We start from the raw sequence: 19,203 nt of genomic DNA, 5'->3' as shown, positions 1-19,203 counted from the left end.
ATGTACTACACTGCTCCCTCCCAATTCCCCCTCACACTTTTCCCCCCTACCCCCTCCCCTGCACTTGCGTGGTCTCAATGTAACCTGGCCTAGTAGGATCATTGTCTCTGTCTTCCCTCTGCTCCCCATCCCTTGCCTCGTCATGCCTTGAAACACTTGTGTATAGGTGCGTTACAAATGCCATATCATGTCATATCATATCACTTTGGGCTGCATTCCCAAGCAATCCCGCTCTGAGAAGACCTGATCCAGGCAAGCTGGAGGCTGCTACCGCCCTAACACAGTCCACGTGGTGAGCCTCGATCAGAGGGACTTGGAACCCCTGAGCGATGCTGGGGGCGTCGTCTTCTGTACGCCACATTTCCCGCGCTCAGCACTGGGCTCTTCCCTCTTCACTCGCCATGACTGAGGGAATCCTGGTTAGTTTCTTTTCCTCCGCTTAGTAATATGCTTAAATTCAGCGGGTCGTCACGTTTGATCTGAGGTCGTAGTCGGGGAGTCGAACGTCAGGGCAGCTCATCTCGGGCCTGAGCTTTGTAAATGGTTGCCCGAGCCCCTCGGCACAGCCAAGTCTGTGCTGTCCCGATCTGCAGCTGAAGCCCACTTGGGGGGAGGTATTAGAATGGATTTCTAAACTCTGGCCTGATGGACAGATGTTGAGAATGCCACCCTTGTTACTGAAACGGGCGACACTTCTAGGAAGATAGCCAGACCAATTCACAGTAGCTTGGAGAGCAGTTAAAGCTAAGTCTCAGGAAGAGTGAGGGTGATCAGAGGTCTCTGATGAGCACACACATTGAAACACATAGAATTACCATTAGACAGAAGTACATGAAAATATACAATTTATTAGTCCCAAGAATAAACACGACGAATGGAGCCTTGTGCTCAATGTTCGATGTGTGTGTAAAAACCCTCAGTCGTGTGTAAAAGTCACAAAGTACCTTTCTAGGAAGCTGGCAAAGTTAGGGACAGATTTCTGAAGGGTGAAAAAAGGTTCCAAAAGTCAGGAGAGGATATGCTGCAATGAACAAAGCTATTCCTAACTTTTGGTGGGCTTTAGGAAGCGGAGGCTACCCAAGCCAAAGAGAGGACCACAAGGAATCCTCGGTGCATAAAATGCTATGGATCAACCAAGGGCTACAGTAAGTGGTTTCCGTACTCACCGCCCTTAGCTCGGTTTTTGTCCAAACTTGGCATGTCTGGAAGGGGTCTTCGAAGGTTCGATTTCCTACCCGCGGCTCAGCTTCAAAATGCACAGACACTGCGTGTGCAGATGCAGATCTGGTTAGCAACAGGAGCTGTATCTCTCGATTTGGTTGATGAACAAAGAAAGCACTGATGCATCTGGTCTCAGGACATAAGAAGGAACGCAGGAAAACCACCTTCAGCTACCGTCATTGTCGCACAGTGACGCAGGGGCACCCAACTCTTGGTATCTGACGAAACCTTCTCTCTCACGGCCCAAAGCAGCTGGGAGAACGAAATTCAGCAAAAAGGTACTTTGCCGTACAATTTAGGATTCCCAAAAGTACTAGGCAAAACTTGATGCGGCAACGCTCCTGCACGGGTGCCAAGGTATGAGCTGGATAGTCCAGTGGATGGCCCAGGAACACTCCCGAACATGCTCTTTTGCAGGGCACCCAGGAGGCATCGAGAGTGATTATTCCCACCCCTCCAAAGGTTCGAAGCACCTTTGTGGGTCTTCTGAGATCGAGCGCAAAGCAGGGCTCTAACGGGACAACAGCGGGCTCAGTGTGCCAACCTTCTTCAGCGCGCCTCTGGACAGTGTTTTGTTCTGCTCGGCTCTTCCGGATATTTGGCTCAGTCCACAGGTCGATTTGGATTTGTTGCTGATCTGCTGGTCTATATTCAGGACCCCTCCTCATACCCACAAGTCTGGCAAGTGCTTGCACCCAGCCGGCCAATGAGAAGATCTCCCCCACTCATGCACGCCAGCAGTGGTCGAATCAGGGACCACTGTGGTGCTCACGCTCTAGTGCACACCAGAAATCCTGGCACCAGTAGTGTGGATTGGGACCAGACTGTCCCAGCCCACGTCCTGGGTACCCACGCACGTGACCTGCAGTAGCCCGCGAAAGAAGCTTCTTTTGCATGCAACTGCATGCCCAAATAAGGAAGTACAGGTTCACAAAGTCCAGGGGGAAGGCCAAAGGACAAGATGGCTAAAGGAATAGACAAAGGTCCTCGTGGCACGGCCATAACAGACATTAGCCAAACACGGTAAGCGTGGTATGGCTCGGTAAAAAGTTTTAAAAATACACCAAAAAGCTTCTGCTGCCACTAGTCTAATCCCAGGCACATTGTATAATCAAGTATAAAACAGTTCAACAAAGTAAAGGCTCAACTAAAGTCTAAAAATTCCCTTTTTTAGAGTTAGAAAGCAATTTGTCTTTTGAGGTCTCGGGGTCTCCTTCCCCAAGTTAGGACTCGGGGTGCCCTTCCCCAAGTTCCAAGTCACATAATTCAAACAGCCTTGAAGTGGAATGTTCCTTATTAGAATTCAATGTTCCCTTCCCCAAGCTCCAAGTGCCATAATTCAAAAAGAAACACAAAATGTCCTTGTTTTCCACAATTAAGTTAAATGGTGTTGTCAAATACACAGTTTGAATAATTTTGTAGCTTTCACACAGGTGGAAAAAATGTCACTAAAAAAGAACAGGCTTCAGTATCCTTTCGATGCTTGTTCCTTTCACATCATATTACATTTCAGCGTACTGTGGTTGGTTTAGAATTATATTCATTTTAGCCCTTCAATGTATGATGGTTTGCATGGTTTTAAACTTCCTCTCCTCTTATTGGCTTTCATCTGGTTAGTTGTAAAGTTGAAATTCAATTTGGTATTCAATAATGAAATATTCATTTTAGGGTTCCCTTTCCCTTAATTTTGTGATTCAATAATTGTTTGTTTCACTTTAATTAAATCATTCGATGTTTGGAGACCATTGAAAATGTGTTTCTTGCCACACGCGATCACGCTGATGCAAAATATTCCCCTTTGTTTAATAGTAGACAAATATAAGTGTTTGTCTCACTTTAATTGGTTTGTTCCACGTTCAGAGACTTTCGAAAACGCGTTTCTTTGCCAGACGCGACCACTCCGATACAAAGTATTTTCTTTGGTTAAATCATTGACAAGTATAATTGTTCGTTTCCCTTTAATTGAGCCATTCAATAATCAGAGACCTTCAAAAAACGTGTATCTCTCCACACGTGATCACTCCGATACAAGGTATTTCAGGAAACGTTCAAGTTCACACATGCGCACCGTGTTTCTCCATTACCAGAAACTCACTGGTCGAATTGGAAGTTGATTCTGCAGCGAGGATGACTCTGCCTTCTTTCTTTAGTGTCGAGGCTCCAGTTCCTACCCCTCAGACAATCCTGGGGTGGTCCTCCACCACAGGGGAAAAAGCACGTTGAATTGAAAGGAAAGGGGCAGCCTTCCTTCACCTTCCCCGCTCTGCTCCAGGAAATCTCCACTCCCACGCCACATTGGAGGGTCCTCTGCTTCCTGCTCCGGTCCTCCTCCTGTCGTTCCCCCTCCCCACTGGGTTGGGCTTCATTTATACAACTGCAGTACTTTAGCAGGCTGCAGGTTTTGATGATTGTTCAGCCTTGCCTGACCACAATTAAAGGGACATGCCTGACCTTCACTACTCTTATCAGGCATCTTCCTCGTCTCATAACTAGAGTGGTAAAAGAGCCCAGTCTTCATTGTTCTTGGTTTCCTCTTCTTCGTCCCAGTACTGTCAAGTGTCAATGGTGGAGAAATGAGGGGAGCTGACTTATAATAGCCCAGAAAGGTTGGGGCAGGGTTGAGTTGGTTGTCGATAGGAAAAGGGGGATACCATGTCTCGCCCAAGGGTACCCCACTCTCATTCCCCAAGGACCCTCTACCCAGGTGATCCTCCCTCACTTCTCTGTCCCTAGGGTCGGAATCCAATAGCAATGGTCTTTCCCTGGCAACCCGCAGAGTCGATCCAAGGAGTTGAGGAGTGAGAATACCCTCAGGTTTCTCACATACCAGTTCCCAATGCAAGTTTGACCAGGGTGTTTCACAGGGAAACCCGATAGGGGAAGTTTACCTCATTTTGCTTTTGATCCTCTCGCGGGTCTACTGTGGAACAACCAGGTTGACAGTCCAAGAAACCCAGTATATCCCTTAGGTTAGATCCTCTTTGTTGGGATATTGAGTCTGTTTCTAACAAATTAACATGTTCCTCCTTACAGGAAAGATTTCATTTATGTGCAATTTTCCCTCCATTTATGGACCCCCCAAACATTTTGCTTTTGTGTGGCTATCCTAACCTGACTTTTTCCAGTGGAGCCCAGCCATCAGCTGAACTCCCCTGGGCTTTAGCTCACTTGTTATGGGGAAACTGACACGTCCTTCAGACTGTCAGTACTGGGAAACATTGTTTCCCTTAGTCTTTGACTATGTTGCCATTTCTTGGTAACTTTCTAACAGTGCACAATATACCTTCCAGTGCCGTGTACTGGTGTCCCTTTTTCTTTTATGGCCCTAGACACCCTCAAAGGATTTTTTGATGATTGTACAAATGTACCTGGGATGAGCTGGTGGCAGCAGTTACTTTTAATAATGTGTTACTTCCTTTTACTGAGTTAAACCACTTTTACCACATTTGGCTCAAGACTGTGGCCATGTCCGAAAATGGCATAGACACAAAGTCTTTTGTTCTGTCCCATGGCCATTTTGTCCCTTGCTTTCACCCAGGTCGAGTAACCCAGGTTTTCCTTATTTAGGCATGCAGCTACCTGTGAAAACCGATCTCTTTCGCAGGCTTCCGCCGGTCATGTATGTGTGCCCAGGAAGAGGGCTGGGACTGTCTAGTCCCAATCCACACTGCTGGTGCCACGATATTTGGAGTGCCTGAATGACTGGGACCACTGTGGCCAGTGATTGGTCCATGTCTGGGATGCCTGCAAGAGAGCAGATCCTCTATTGCAAGTCCCCGATTTTTGTGCAAAGCTTATCTTGGATATGAGAAGGGGCTCTGCAGCCATACCAGGTCAATCACATGTGTACTTACTGAACTACAGAAGGAGCCAAGTCTCCTACACGAAGAAACGGACTTGTGAAACCGCCAGAGATGCTTTGAAGGTTTTGGCACCCTTTGCCCTCTGCTGTCCCGTCGGACCCCTGCTTTCTTCTTCGATCAAGAAGGCCTTCCAAGGGGCTTCTCCCCTTTGGAGTAGTGGGAACATCTACTCTCGGCACCCCCTGCTTACTCACTGAATGAGCACCTTTGGAAGTGTTCCTGGGCCATCCAACAAACTGTTCAGCTCTACCTCAGGTTAGCCTGCAGCACCGCTGCCGTCTCGAGTGCAGACGCAAGACTTGGGACATCGCTTGCTTGTGGTCCCGTGCAATCTCCCACCAAATTTTGCAGGCCCAGCTCCTCTGGGTCTCGAATTAGGAGAGTGCATAACGCTGCCCGCATCCATGATTCCCGCATCACTATCTGTTGGTGACAGTCGCTATAGGTCCCCTGCTGTTCTGCTCTCCTGTGCCCTGAAGCCAGATGCACCGGAATTTCTTCATACCTCCTTCGGAAGCTGAGAAAAGGCAACTGTACCATCACGGACACTCATTCTAAACTGCAGCCGCTGAGAGCCGGAGCAACGAAAAACTGCAGGACTCCAACCTACTAGCGACCTCAACTAAACTGGCAAAGTTTGCCCTGTACTGTGCTGAGAGTCGGTGAGTAGTTGCATAACGTACCTGTGCCCCCCTGGCAGAGCCGAGTGTTTTTACGGTATCCCTTAAAGGTACTTGAACTTGGCTGGGTTAGCCTGCGCTGCCTAGCTATACTCACCATTCAAATACTGCTTTGCCACCAAGGGCAGGGCCAACTCGAATAGTGGGAACTTACTCTTCATTGTCTCAGGCCACTTCCTGACTTGCTACAGCCCTACAAAGAAAACCCGCTTTTTGTTTACCTGCGCGATTGTGCGTTTTTACGCATAACTGTACTGTTGAGCACAAGGCTCCCCTCTTCTAGGGTTAGATTCAAGAGTAAGGGAACAAACTCTGAAGGATTACCTATTGCCATTTGTGTACTAATCTTAACCCTTTCTTTGCAGGTTGTGGTTGTAGCATACAACTAAATTGCACTAGGAAATGTAATGTATATATACTGTATAGTTTAAGGATTTGTGTAATATCTGTTTTTCACATTGCTAAAGTTACTTGTGTCTATTTGGTCCGGCCGACAATAAATCTATAGATATTTTTCATATACACTTGTCTAAGAGTAATTTGTGGTTTGTTGCTGTGTTTGCACATTGTGCGCTTCCAATCACTCTCACTCCAGTTGAGACATAGTATTGACCGCCTGCCAAGCTACCAAGATTGGTCTGGCTTGTCCAGAAGGTTCCCCTGTTTCACTAAACTGAGGGTGGCCTCCCAAACTTCTACCCACCAGGTCAGAGTTTAGAAATCCATCTTAACAAATTGGTGTCAGCGGTGGGATAAGATCGTAGGTACCCAGTGTTGTACACAGGTGTAGGACCCAGGTTACACTTACATGAGAGACACAGTGTCCTTAGATTAGAGTTAACTCTAAGTCACCTGCCTTATTTTATAGTATGGAAGCAATTACATATATTGCTTTAAGTGCCTCTAAGACTGAGACAGTAAGGAAGATGTGTACCAAAAGGGGCCTCTCATCCACTGGTACTAAATCCGAAATGATTCAAAGGATCACAGATTGGCAGGAAATTCTAATTCTGGCTTTGCCTTCTTTTGATAGTACAGAAGGTACTGGGGCTATCCCTGGTACCAGTAATGTGTTTACTAGTGCTACCACGGAGAGAGCCCAGGTTGATGATGTTGAATAAGATATGTCCTCTGTTTCACTGACCAGTTCTGAGGCTGAGGCCATGCTGCAATTCAAGAAGCAAGAGCTGCTGTTTAAGCAGAAATAGCTTGAATTTTGCATGTCTAAGCTGGATTTGGAGAGGTCAGAGAAGCAGAAGAATAGGGACCACCAGTTGGAGCTTGCTAGATTGCAGGGCACCGATGGTTCCAATAGAGGTTCTGGTAATGGGTCTGGCCCCTCCTCTCATCCAAGATTGCCAAAAGATCTGCTTAGTGTGTATGATGACAAGAATGACATCATGGACTGGTTGACTGCATTTGAGTGTATGCATGTCAGGTGCAAGAAGTAGTTAATGCTGATAAGATTGCATCGTTGCTCAGTCGACTAGACCATTCTGTTAGCAGTGGTATTATGGATATGTCAAAGGCTGAGAGAAAAGACTTTGCAAAATTGAAGCAAACTCTGGTTTTAAAGTTTGGGAAGTCTGCCCAATACTTGAAATGTTTCAGAGAATACAAAAAGAAAGAAGGTAGTACTTGGGTTTCTTATGTTGCTGATGCTTTTAAAAACTTGACTGGTTGGGTAGAAGGATACAAGGTCACCACCTTGGAGGGTATGATGTATTTAGTCATGTTTGAAAATATGCTTGCTTCGTGTTCCCCTGAGCTTAAGCAGCATTTGCCTGACTCTAAGCAGATAGATCCTAAGAAGTTAGCCATTGCAGCAAATTTATAGGTGTCACATAGAGTGCCCCATAAGGACAAACCAGCTTCTATTAAGCAGAAGGAGGGACAAAAGAACAAGGATAAGGAGGGTGGGAGATCTGAAAAATCTTCTTCCCAAAAGAGCCAGATAATGTTTTAAAAGAGTAAGTCACCTGAGAACAGTCAGAGTAGTGGGAGTAACCCTCCCAGGTATAGCTCAGGTTACAGTAAGCCTCCCTATGTGCACAAACCCAGTGGATCTTGTGTGGCTTGTGGAGCAAGAGACCATGTGAAGGTGGACCCCAGATATAAGGTAAGAACCTTGGGGTCCACTCTGTGAGTCTGGCCTTCCCCTCCTATGAGGAGGAAGACATTATCACAGGGGTATCCTTCTCAGATTTCTCCCCCAGTGGGGTCGAATCTGAGGTAGTCTTAGTTTCCCTGGGTTCCTGTGAGCCAGGAGATTCAGAAGCAATGCTAGGATACCTGACAACACCAAGCAAAACTTTAAAGACAGTGTGCTGATTAATGGAGTAGACACTCCAGCCCTTAGGGACAGTGGAGCCAGCAGACCTGTGCTGTATGCCACTCTGGTCAACCAGGAGGAGCTTGCCAGAGCTCCCCTGATGCCCACCAAGTTAGCGGATGGCCCCCCTCTCAAGTTCCCAGTAATGCCTGTTAATCTGACTATTAATGATACAGTAGTGAGGATTCCTGTGAGTGTACAGAGGCAAGTCCCTGGAAAGGTTCTACTGGTAAATGACCTCAGAGACATAGGTCTTGTGGGGGATACAGCAGAAAGACCATGCACAAGGTCACAAACAAGAGCTGCCCTGACCAAGTCCAAGGCTGAGCCAAAGTCAAAGGGGAAACCCAAGGCTAAGGACGTCAGAAAACGAAAAAGATGGAAAGAAAATATTCCCCCCAAACTCACCTACCACTGAGGTGGAGGCAGTTGGCCAAGCACCTGAACCTGAAGAGGAAGAGTGCTGCCTGAAATACTCAACCCACATGACCATCCTGACCTCCAAAGTTTATTGGTTGAAGGTGGTCCTGATATGGAAGAGTTTAGTAGGTGCCAACATGAGTGCCCATCTTTTTTTTAATTTTTTTTAATTTGATTTATTCAAACCTTTAAAATAACAATACAATCTCCCAGTCTCTCCTTCCAACTCTTAGTTTCCTTCATCAATCTGAAACATCGTCATTTTAATTTCACACATACAACCCATGTACCTCCTCCATAACAGTTCTCTTAATTACATAAACCCAGTTTCCCATTCTCAGTATCTAAATTACTTTTCAGCAGTCGAAGGAAATTTACTAGAACAAATAGAACTACTCTGTTGTTTCCCTCAAACAGTGCCTTCCACCAATCATCTGATTTCATGAATTGATGCTCATTGATCAATTTACCAAAATGTCTTTCTCTTTGTTGCTTAAAAGCCAAACAAACCATGACTAAATGTTTGATGGATTCATTACTCATTTTACAAAATCTGCACACTGGATCGATGTTAGCATACTTCGTCCATGTAGCCAAACGTTCTTTTGTTAGAAACAAATTCATTCTGAAACGCATGTACAGAGCTCTTGAGTATTGATCTGGTAAGCAGGTTAAATATGTATGTCTCTGACCATAAGCTTTTGCTTCTCCCGGTACCTCACACATTAGAATTGAATTTGCTCTTGAGTCGCAGGTCGATATCCAATCAGATCTCCAGATTTTCATTTTAGCCATGTCTGGGTTCTCTATTAGCAGTGAGAGACTGATGTTGTACTCCTCTAATAGAGCCTGACAGAGTACATTCCAGTCGAACAATGTAGTATCGACTCTGTCATTATCAGACTTATGTAATAATTCAAATTGCAGCACCGGAGTTTTAACCATTGTTTTTCTATATATACTTAGTAGGTTCCACGTGACTCTTGCATGTTGTTGATGTACCCTTTGGAAGCTGCAAGACACGGGACCAAAAAATGTTTTCTAGGGAATTCCACAAGACCTCTGCACAACCAAAAGCATTTTCTCCGCCATATATTAGTGCAGGTACCGCTTTTTGCTCAAAAAATAAAATGACAGGTTTTAGCGCTTGACACGCCAGCTGCCGGCACTTGCTTTTTGCAACAGTAGACCACGGCTCATCTCTTCTACTGGCGCTGATTTTCATGCCCAAGTAGGTTGAGCTCTTTACGATTTGTAGGCACTCATTTGCAAGTCGCCAGCAAAACTTTCCTTTTTTGCCTTTATTTCCCTGTAGCTTTTCAAAAATCAGAATTTCACTTTTTTCTTTGTTGATTTTGAGGCCGTTTTCTGTTGTGTAATGCTCAAGACAATTGAGTTTTCGCTGGAGCCCAATAGGCGTCAAGTCCACCAAAATGAGGTCATCAGCATAGACCAGGTATTCTATTGAGGATCCATAAAGTTTTGGAGGAAAGGTAGCTACACCATTGAAGGCTTGCTTTATGTCTGAGATGAAGAGATTGAAAACAATTGCTGCCAACGGGCAGCCTTGTTTCACGCCCTTATATGTGGCAATGTCAGCAGACAACGTACCTTTTTCATCCAAACGAAACTTAATAGAAGTGTCAGTGTGTAACTCGCGGATTGCATCCACTAGACTCGAGGGACAGTTCCACCTTGTGAGTTTTTCCCACAACAGCTCCCTATTTATGCTGTCAAACGCCTGTGACAAGTCTATCAGTGCCGTGTAGATCTTTGTGTTTGACTTCAGTGCATCCATTTTTAGCAGATTTAGCAGTAATAGGTTCAACTCACATCCTACTCCTTTTACAAAACCCGCTTGTCTGGGATCTACGTGGTTAGCAGCTGTAGCCCATTTTAGGAGTTTTTGTTGTAGGAGGCTGGCATAGATCTTCCCCAAGACGTCAAGTAGCGCTATAGGTCTATAATTTCGAGGATTAGTTCGGTCCCCTTTTTTAAAAATAGGTACTACCACCGCGCTTTTCCAAGATTTTGGGGTCGAGCAGTTCTTAATGACTCTTTCAAACAACGTTACACAAAAGTCTGTCCATAATTCTGGATTTTTCTTGAGCGTAAAGTTGGTTAAGCCATCTGGCCCGGGCGCTCTAGAGTCGTGCACATTTTTAATTACATTGAGTATATCAAGACGCTCAAACACCAAGTCCCATTTCTTTAGCGCCGTATATACCCATACTGTGGAAGATGGATCTTTAGCATATAGATTCAAGTAAAATTCGGCCCACTTTTCTTCCGAGACTGCATTAGCTTGTAATGCATGTTGAGGAGCCAAGCTGTTATTTATCAATCTCCAGTACTCAGCCGATTTTTTACCAGACATTTTCTGTAGCATAAGCTCGGAGTCATTTTGCATCAGAATTGCGGCATGTGATTTATGCCAGTTCCGGTATCTTTGTTTGATCATTCGTTTGCACTCCTTCCTGGATATGCTGCTTATATTTTTTAGGGCCCTTAATTCTTGTCGCATGGCTCTTTTTCGTTGCATGACAGCCATATCAAATTTGTGTTTTGCTCGAAACCCCTTATGATTTGTGTTATGTTTTCGTTCTTTGTAGTCGCACAAAAGGTCTTGATATTCAAGTGCTTTTGAGCCGTGTTGGAAATTATGTGTAATAGCAGTAACTTCTGTGTCCAACAAGTTTAGACGAATCCTACTGGAACCAGTAGTCACAGCAAAGCGCCAACCTTCCTTAACGCACGAAGTAGAATGTTCAAATATAAATTGAACCATATCGTTGATACTATGCTTCATTCTGACAACTTCCATTTTTTTTGTCCGTTTGTGGATGTTTTCAGAAACAAATATATAGTCGAGTACTGAGGCCTGATCAAATCTTCTCCATGTAGGACATGCAGGAATGTCTCCAACAGTATGGCCGTTGAGCATTGTTAGACCACGAAGCTCCATTTCTAGGCACCACTGAGCTGCTACTTCTTCGTGTTTATGAGCCTTCTTATCCTTTAGCCCAATTCTGTCTCCCTTTGGGGCACAAACAATGTTTAGATCCCCACACACAATTAGGTCCAATGGCAGCTCCTTAGTTAAGAGATCATCGATCAATGCTGTAATTTGATCAATAAAAAGCGTGTCATCCTTGGCCAGGTGATTCCAATATACATTAATGATATACAGGCATGGTGCCTTACAACCATTTTGGTGGGTAGTGATGGTGACAACCTGGATAAAAGAAGATGGATTGAATTAATTCAAAATCCGAAGGCCGGACGCTTTTTTTATAGCCACAAGCAGGCCAGCCATCGGTCTACCTTTTGCCTGCTTTATGGCTGGATTAAATGCCACTTCAAAGAACTTCCAACAACGGAGTTTGCAAGAGCCAAGTTTCTTGTAAGTATAATATGTCCAATCCACAGGCCCACGATGATTCAAAGAGGTGCGAAAAACCACGTGTATTCCATGAACCCATGGTGCACCCTTTAGGGCCCTCTGGTTCCTGGCATTACTTCTCCAATTGATTGTTTATGGTTGCAGCCAACCATGTCCAATCATCATCTCTGTTGCCTGAAGATTCTTGAGTCTTTGGGTCAACCCCTGTGCGCAAAGGGTTCATCGTTCCATTAATCGTTATTCTTATCGGATCCCTTGTGTGGGGTGCCTCGGTGGAGAGTAAAGCTTGATGCAGACCCAACGCCGACTCGCCAGTTTTGATTTTGCCCTGATTTGTTTCTATTTCTTCAATTGGAGCGTAACTTGTGGCAGCAACTATTGGTAGGTCTGTCTTCTCTTCAAGCAAGCCAAATTGTCGGCCTTCTTCAATTTTTGCTATGTCAAACCCCAGTGATATCAGCACGGGGCCAGCATCCAACAGGGCTTCCACAATGAGTTTAGACTGTAAATGTAAAATCACAGCATCATTTTTCTTCTCATTGAAGAATTCTACGATTTTTAGATCCGCGGATTCAATTGCTCTTAAACTTGGAATTAGATGGCACAACCATAACACATTATGTCAGTTTAGAATTAGTTCATCAGAGGTTTCAATTCGTTCCAAGAGGAGTCAATGTAGCACTTGTGTTGAATGTGCTTGTAACTTCCTCCCTTTCTTGTTGACTTTTGGAGTATGCACGTTTTTGTAACTCTGCCTCACTGTTTGCGTCTTTGGGTCAATTCCTGTATTAAGGCTTGAAGTTTGTCTATTTCTATTTGGTATCGGATGACCATTATTCACAGAGAGGGGCTCCATCTTTTGAGCTTGCGCGTTGTCAGTATCAAGCAACACCTCCTGGTCAACTTGCGGGCTTGACAACAGGCCTTTGATTTGCGACTTGGCAGCAATCATTCTTCGTTTGGCCTCTAATGTCGTAAATATAGGTTCCAAACGATCCTTCGCATTTTGTAGCGAGGGTAACGGTTGGATTAGTTGGCACTTTCTGGATGGAAAAGTCGAGGACGTCGCTGCAGTTAGATCCTGTGTTACAGCCTGTGTCACCGTGTCACATGCATTTATGTCTGCCTGGACCGCCGGCACAATGAGTCCTTCTAGAACAATTACGGGTTGCACCATATTAGGTGCTTCAGGCAAACTCATAGGGTGGACCACGGCTGGCTCCTTCTCTGCAAGTTCTTCATCATTATATGTTGAAAGGTTTATTAGTAGATCAGTGCCATCGCTGCTGCTGATTAAAGATTCCTCTAAAACGATTGGGCCAGCTGGTACTGCATGTAAACCTTCCTTTCTTCCAGCGTTTTCCGCTCCATGGAAGGGTCCGTTAACCGTTACATTGACTGTTTTAAGATGACGCAGGAATTTTCTTGAGTCAGCACTGCTTTTAGCTTTCCTGTGCGGCTGATTTTTACTTTTTTTGATCAAGCCGTTCCTTGGCTGTGCACTACTTGCAGTGGTCTTTTGGGTGTCCAATGGGCCTTTAAAGATGTTGTATAGTTCGGGCGTCGCATCAACCACTCCCTTGGGGGGCGTAGCTGGCGTTTGGGCGCTTGTTACTTCCCTGTTAGCTGGTATTGTTGAAGTCGACGGCACTTGTGGATTTAAAAGAGCCAAATTCGAGGCCACTTGGGACTCCTTAATAATGCTGGCGAATGCACTGCTGACCTTGTTTAGTTCTTTTAGAGGAACGTTCACAGGTTGGCAGTCAACTGCAAGTGTGCTCTTCGCAGCAACCACAGGCAGTGATACACCGCCAGGATTCTTCAGCGTTTGTAGTGAAAACGCCTCATTGCCGACAGGGCTCTGAAGGTTCAATACAGTTTTCATTTGCACGGGTGAGCTTAAAGTAGCATATTGTGCTGGGCTACTAGCGTGCTTTTGAACATTCCGTGTAACATTGGCACATTCTTGCTCAGTGAACCATTCCACATTTGCTGGTTTCGCTGTTTTAGGTGACAGGCAGGTTGCTGGACAAGGGGTCACATCCATTTGTTGGTCGTGCTTCTTTTTCTGTTGTTGAAAAATCCCCAGTGCCTCTTTTGCAACTTCAGCCAACAGTCTTTTGTCCAAATTTGCATTTTTGGCATGGTCAACAAGGGTTTCTAGGGCCCAATCGGTCTTTCGATGTATTTCATGAAGCACTTCTTTACAGAGGAAGTTTTTGTTTTCCATGCTAAGCAACTTGTTTATTGTAGCAACTACTGATGAAAGCTCTTTTACGTTCTCATTAAAATTTTCATACATTTTGATGAATGGAGCGATTGATAGTGTCATGGATGAGATTACGGTTGCTTGTAAATCTTTGGCATGGTAAACAGTGTCCCGCTCTTCTAACACGTTACTGATAGCACGTGGATGTACCCTATCACGATTCACAGGTCTTCTAATCTTCGGGTAGGGGCGTTCCATTATGGATGAATCAGTGGAATCTTCATCTGTTGAAGAAACAGTAGTGGCGGCTAGGAGTTTGGTGGGTTCTAACCGAAGTGTGTTCAGTGTTGAAAGCCGTGACGAAAGTTCCAGTGGAATAGTTGACATTTTCAGTTTTTTATTCTGTGAACAACTAACACTAGGCGACATGCTCCCAATTAGCCTCCTACGTTTCAATAGGGAGCCTGCCTCTCGTGTTTGAATTATAGGCTGTGGTAACGTTGGGGCTTCATCAACACACAGAGCAATATTTTCGCACTCCGACATGGACACTCCACAATTCACAAACATTTTTGTGGCTCTTTCCGCATTAAGGCATGTGAGGGCATTTAAAAGTTTGTTAGCTACCTCCAAAGAGTTCCTTCTTTCCGATCCAAGTCTCAGGTCGTTAAAGGGGGGCAGGGCAATCTTGGATAGGTGGCTCATTATTTTGGTCTTTGCCAGCCACCCTTCCCACCCACAGTGGTGTCACACTCTTCATTAACACAACATCTTCCCCACTTGACTCTGAGCCATTCTTACCCATGGATACCTCTTCGCTGGCATCATCTGCCACATGGTTGGTGTTGCCAATAAAGGCTGCTGTGTCTACAACACTGTAAAACCTAGGCCGTGGGGACATCAGATTTCCATTGGAATTGGGCGATTGATTAGTAGACAAATTCAAGTACAAAGTCACTACATCCATAGATCTCTGATGCTCGTCCTTGCCACCAGCAAGCACACTGTGTTTGCATGGCAGTTCACATGGCAGTTTGCCAACATCATCCATCAGGGCAACTAATGTTGACACCATATTTACTTCAACAGGGGATCCAATCTCCTCCACAAGCCTTACACGGGGCCCTCCGCCCACCACTTCCACGGCGGTAGGCCCCGCTACCCCGGCAACACAATACCCAGGGTCGAATCCCTCTCCATTTACATCCCCAACAAGGGTAACCCCACCACTGCCGCTCATATTATTCATTAAATGCCGCTCCTCAGACAATTGAATTTCCTGTTCCTGTACGTCCACTGATAACTCGGTAGAGGGCAGTGTCAGTGGGCAATTCTCCCAATCTATGACTCGTGCAGGGCAATTAGGTGGTTTCAGCATCGCACTGTGCAAATTCCCACTTCTTTGTTCACTTGGAAATGATCCTCTAGATAATGTAGGTGGTGGAACTATAGTGTTTTGTGCTGGTACGTCAGATGGGTGAATAACAGTGATTATTGACTCTGCAAGCCGCTCCGTGTGTAAGCCTGCTGCACTAGCAGCCTTCTGCTGTTCATTTATATACTGCGCCGGCTCCATGATTGGCGTAGATTCTAGTTTACGCTGGGCTCGAGTTTCTCGCATTGTGCGAGCCCGCTTAAGCTTTCACTGTAATGTTCCTTGGAGGTGAATGTTAACAGTTGCAAGAATAATTTAAAAATTGTCAGTAGAGAATTAGACCACATCCACGACAAAGTCACACACACCGGCTCCCGCTTCCACTTACCAGCATATATATAGAAATGTGTAACCGTGCTGTCCGGGTCCAGGGAGAGCGTGGAGCGTTGCAGCTTATCAGCGCAAACAGCAGGAAGCAGCGAGTCTTCTCAGCCCTTTTCTCCTCTCAGGGTATCAATAGTCACGCAAAGATGAGAAAGCTTACTGGCATCCGGCAGCCGCACACGCCGAACAGCCAAAGAGCACCAGCCCTTCTGCCACCAGGGCTTACGCCGCGAGTGTGGTGAAGAGGTGCCTTTGAAGTGATGCTGGTATCACGTGACACGGTCACGTGTTCCTCTGTAGCTCCACCTCCCTCTAGGCAACAAGAGCCCAGCGCTCGCAGTGCTGCTGGAGGAGGGAGCAGGCAGGCAAATGCGGGCACAATTTTAGAAAGAAGGCAGCACTCCTCATACTGCGTCTGGATTCGCACCAACGTTCTGCATACAAAGATGAGTGCCCATCTTTAGAAGGCCTTAGGAAGATAAGGCCTGCTCACAGCATGAGGGTGAACTTCTTGGGAAGCGTAGGATTTATTGGGAAGGTAGGCTCCTGTACAGTGAGCCCACAGAGTCTACTGAAGGAGACCATAGGAGGTTGGTGGTTCCCCTTCAAGTAAGACCCTTCCTCTTGCAACTGGAACATTAAGCCCCACTTGCTGGTCACCTTGGGATCAAGAGAACCAAGCAAAGTTTATCCATGCAATTCTTCTGGCCCAATATGCAAGTAGAAAGTCATTGCAGGAGTTGTGCCACATGCCAGATTTCTGGAAAAAGTGGCTCAATAATCCAGGCTCCATTGGTGCCACTCCCTGTTATGGGAGTGCCATTTTAGAGGGTAGGGATTGTCATTGTCGGTCCCCTTGACCCTCAGACATCCTCTGGCAATAGGTTTATCTTGGTGCTGGCTGACTATGCTACCAGATATCCTGAAGCCATCCCAATGAAGACAGTGACTGCCAAGTCAGTTGCTAAAGTTTTATTTGGCATATTTACTAGGGTTGGCTTCCCTAAAGAAGTTGTGTTTGACAGACGCAGCAACTTAATGTCCAAGTATATGCAAGCCATGTGGAAGGCGTGTGGGGTCACTTATAAGTTTTCATCAGCTTATTATCCACAAACAATTGGCTTAGTTGAGAAGTTTAATAGAACTCTCAAAAGCATGATTGGGGCTCTGGAAAAACCTCAAAGGAGGAAGTGGTTTCTCCTGTTGCCATGTTTACTCTTTGCCTACAGAGAGGTACCTCAAGAGGGGGTTGGCTTTAGCCCCTTTGAGCTTCTTTTTGGTCATCCTGTAAGGGCACTACTGGCCATAGTAAAGGAAGGATGGGAGCTCCCCACTCCTCCTGTCCCTACCAATGTAAGTGGCAGATTGGTCAAGGTTCAGTGGTCTACCTTGGGCATGAAGTAGGTGGAGGGAGGATTCGGCCTCTACCCAGCAAAGTACAAGCAGTACAAGACTGGCCTACCCCCACTACACAAACCCAAGTGAGAGCCTTCTTAGGACTTGCTGGGTACTACCGAAATTGTATGGCAGGCTATGGCACCATAGCTGCCCCCCTGACTGCACTCAGTACTCCAAAGAAGCTTAAGAAGGTCTCTTGGTCTGAGGAGTGTGAGAAGGCCTTCACCGGCTTAAAAGACTCCCTGTGCCAGGCCTCTGTCCTCAGGGCCCCTGACTACAAACGTGCTTTTATTGTGCAGACAGATGCCTCTGACACTGAGATAGGTGCTGTACTATCTCACTATCCTTCGCTTCCCCGCCCCCAGAGTTGGGATCCAATAGCAATGGCATTTTCCTGGCCACCTGCGTAGAGCATCCAAGGGATTGAGGAGTGAGAATACCCTGGGGTTTCTCACAGAACCCAAAAGGATATCACAGATAAGAGGGTTCTGTTGATGCTCTTTGACTGTGGAGTTCAGGCGAGATCTAGCACTACCTGAAACCAAAGAGACAGAAGAACTGCCTCTGTGTGGTGGTTTCAGAACAGAAGTAACAACACTATTTTCAGTTCCCATATAGGCAGATAATGTACGTTGTACCTGGAGTTCCTTATACAAATGGGAGTCCTTGTCCCTAAGGGGGCAGTCACTCCAAGTGAGGTCCCACTTGCTCAGACCCCTAGGGAGGGTCTTACTTAGTGGCTCACCTCCTCAGCCTCAAAGGGAGTGGCTCCTCTCTGGGAAGAAGGGACGAATTATCCAGATTCATCACAGTGGTCACTCTTATCTTTGCCCCGCCATCTCCCCACCTGCAGACACACAAATACAAATATGTTAAAACAATCAATATGCACATAAAAAGCGAGCTAACGCCTTTAAGGGTAGTCTGGGTATGGAAGGCTCCGGTTAACAAAAGATCCTTTTTATTATGGCTTAGGCAGGATTATTGAAAGCACCCCCAGCATGTAACAGAAAAAATAGGTTTAGTTCAGCACAGGCAGCTTTAGTGCATGGGCAATAGAAGTGAAAGCTTCTCTTGTAGAGAATAGGGACAGAAATTGCAAGCTACAACTACATCTTTCCGTTCTCGCCCTCTCTTTCCCTCTATTCCCGCTGACCTCACTCACCTCACCCCTTATTATAATTATAATATTTTACAACTTTTTTTCCATGCAGCTAGCACCCCCTAGTAGCCCACCTACACCCAAGACTAAGCCTCCAACATGTTTATGTTTAAATTATGCCAGAGTCATTATTTCTTCCAACGTAGACTTTAGATTTGGAGAGGCAGGTTGTAGTTTCCATAGGTTTTTGGGGAACCTGAGCCCGATATTCCCTGTAAGTTAGTCAAGTCCAAAGTTTGAAAGATGCCTTTTTACTTGGGAACCAGTTTAGGGATTGCAGTGCAGGGGTAGCCTGAACAGATGTTTCCAACGAAGGCTGTCTGGCTGCCTTATTTCAGACTAATTAAGCATTTGTCTCTGACATCCGAATGCAATGTGAAGTCAGACGTTTGAATTCTGGCATGTCAACTTGGCCCTCCATCCTTCAGAAGATAATAAACTGAATAGCTTCAAGATCCTCCTCCTCTTTCATACTACCCAATCTATGGAACTCAATGCCCAGGTGACTTCACACAGAGGATGATCACCTAAATTCCAGAACATCTCTCAAAATCTGGCTTTTCCCTAGATTGCAAAATATAAACTAGCACAGCACCCTTTAAAGACTAGACCAAGGAGCAATTAAAACCTCTAGCCACCCGAGGCTGGGACTGCAAGATTTACCAGAACCACTCTGATGAACCAACAGGCTCCTCCAACTGCCAAGGGACGGACTACTCGGATTGTAAAAGCATGATGCCTATCTCAAACCTGGAC

Source organism: Ambystoma mexicanum, chromosome 13 (assembly GCF_040938575.1).
Source record: "Ambystoma mexicanum isolate Mex_15411 chromosome 13, UKY_AmexF1_1, whole genome shotgun sequence".
Classification (NCBI taxonomy): Eukaryota; Metazoa; Chordata; class Amphibia; order Caudata; family Ambystomatidae; genus Ambystoma; species Ambystoma mexicanum.
This window is presented reverse-complemented; position numbering follows the sequence as displayed.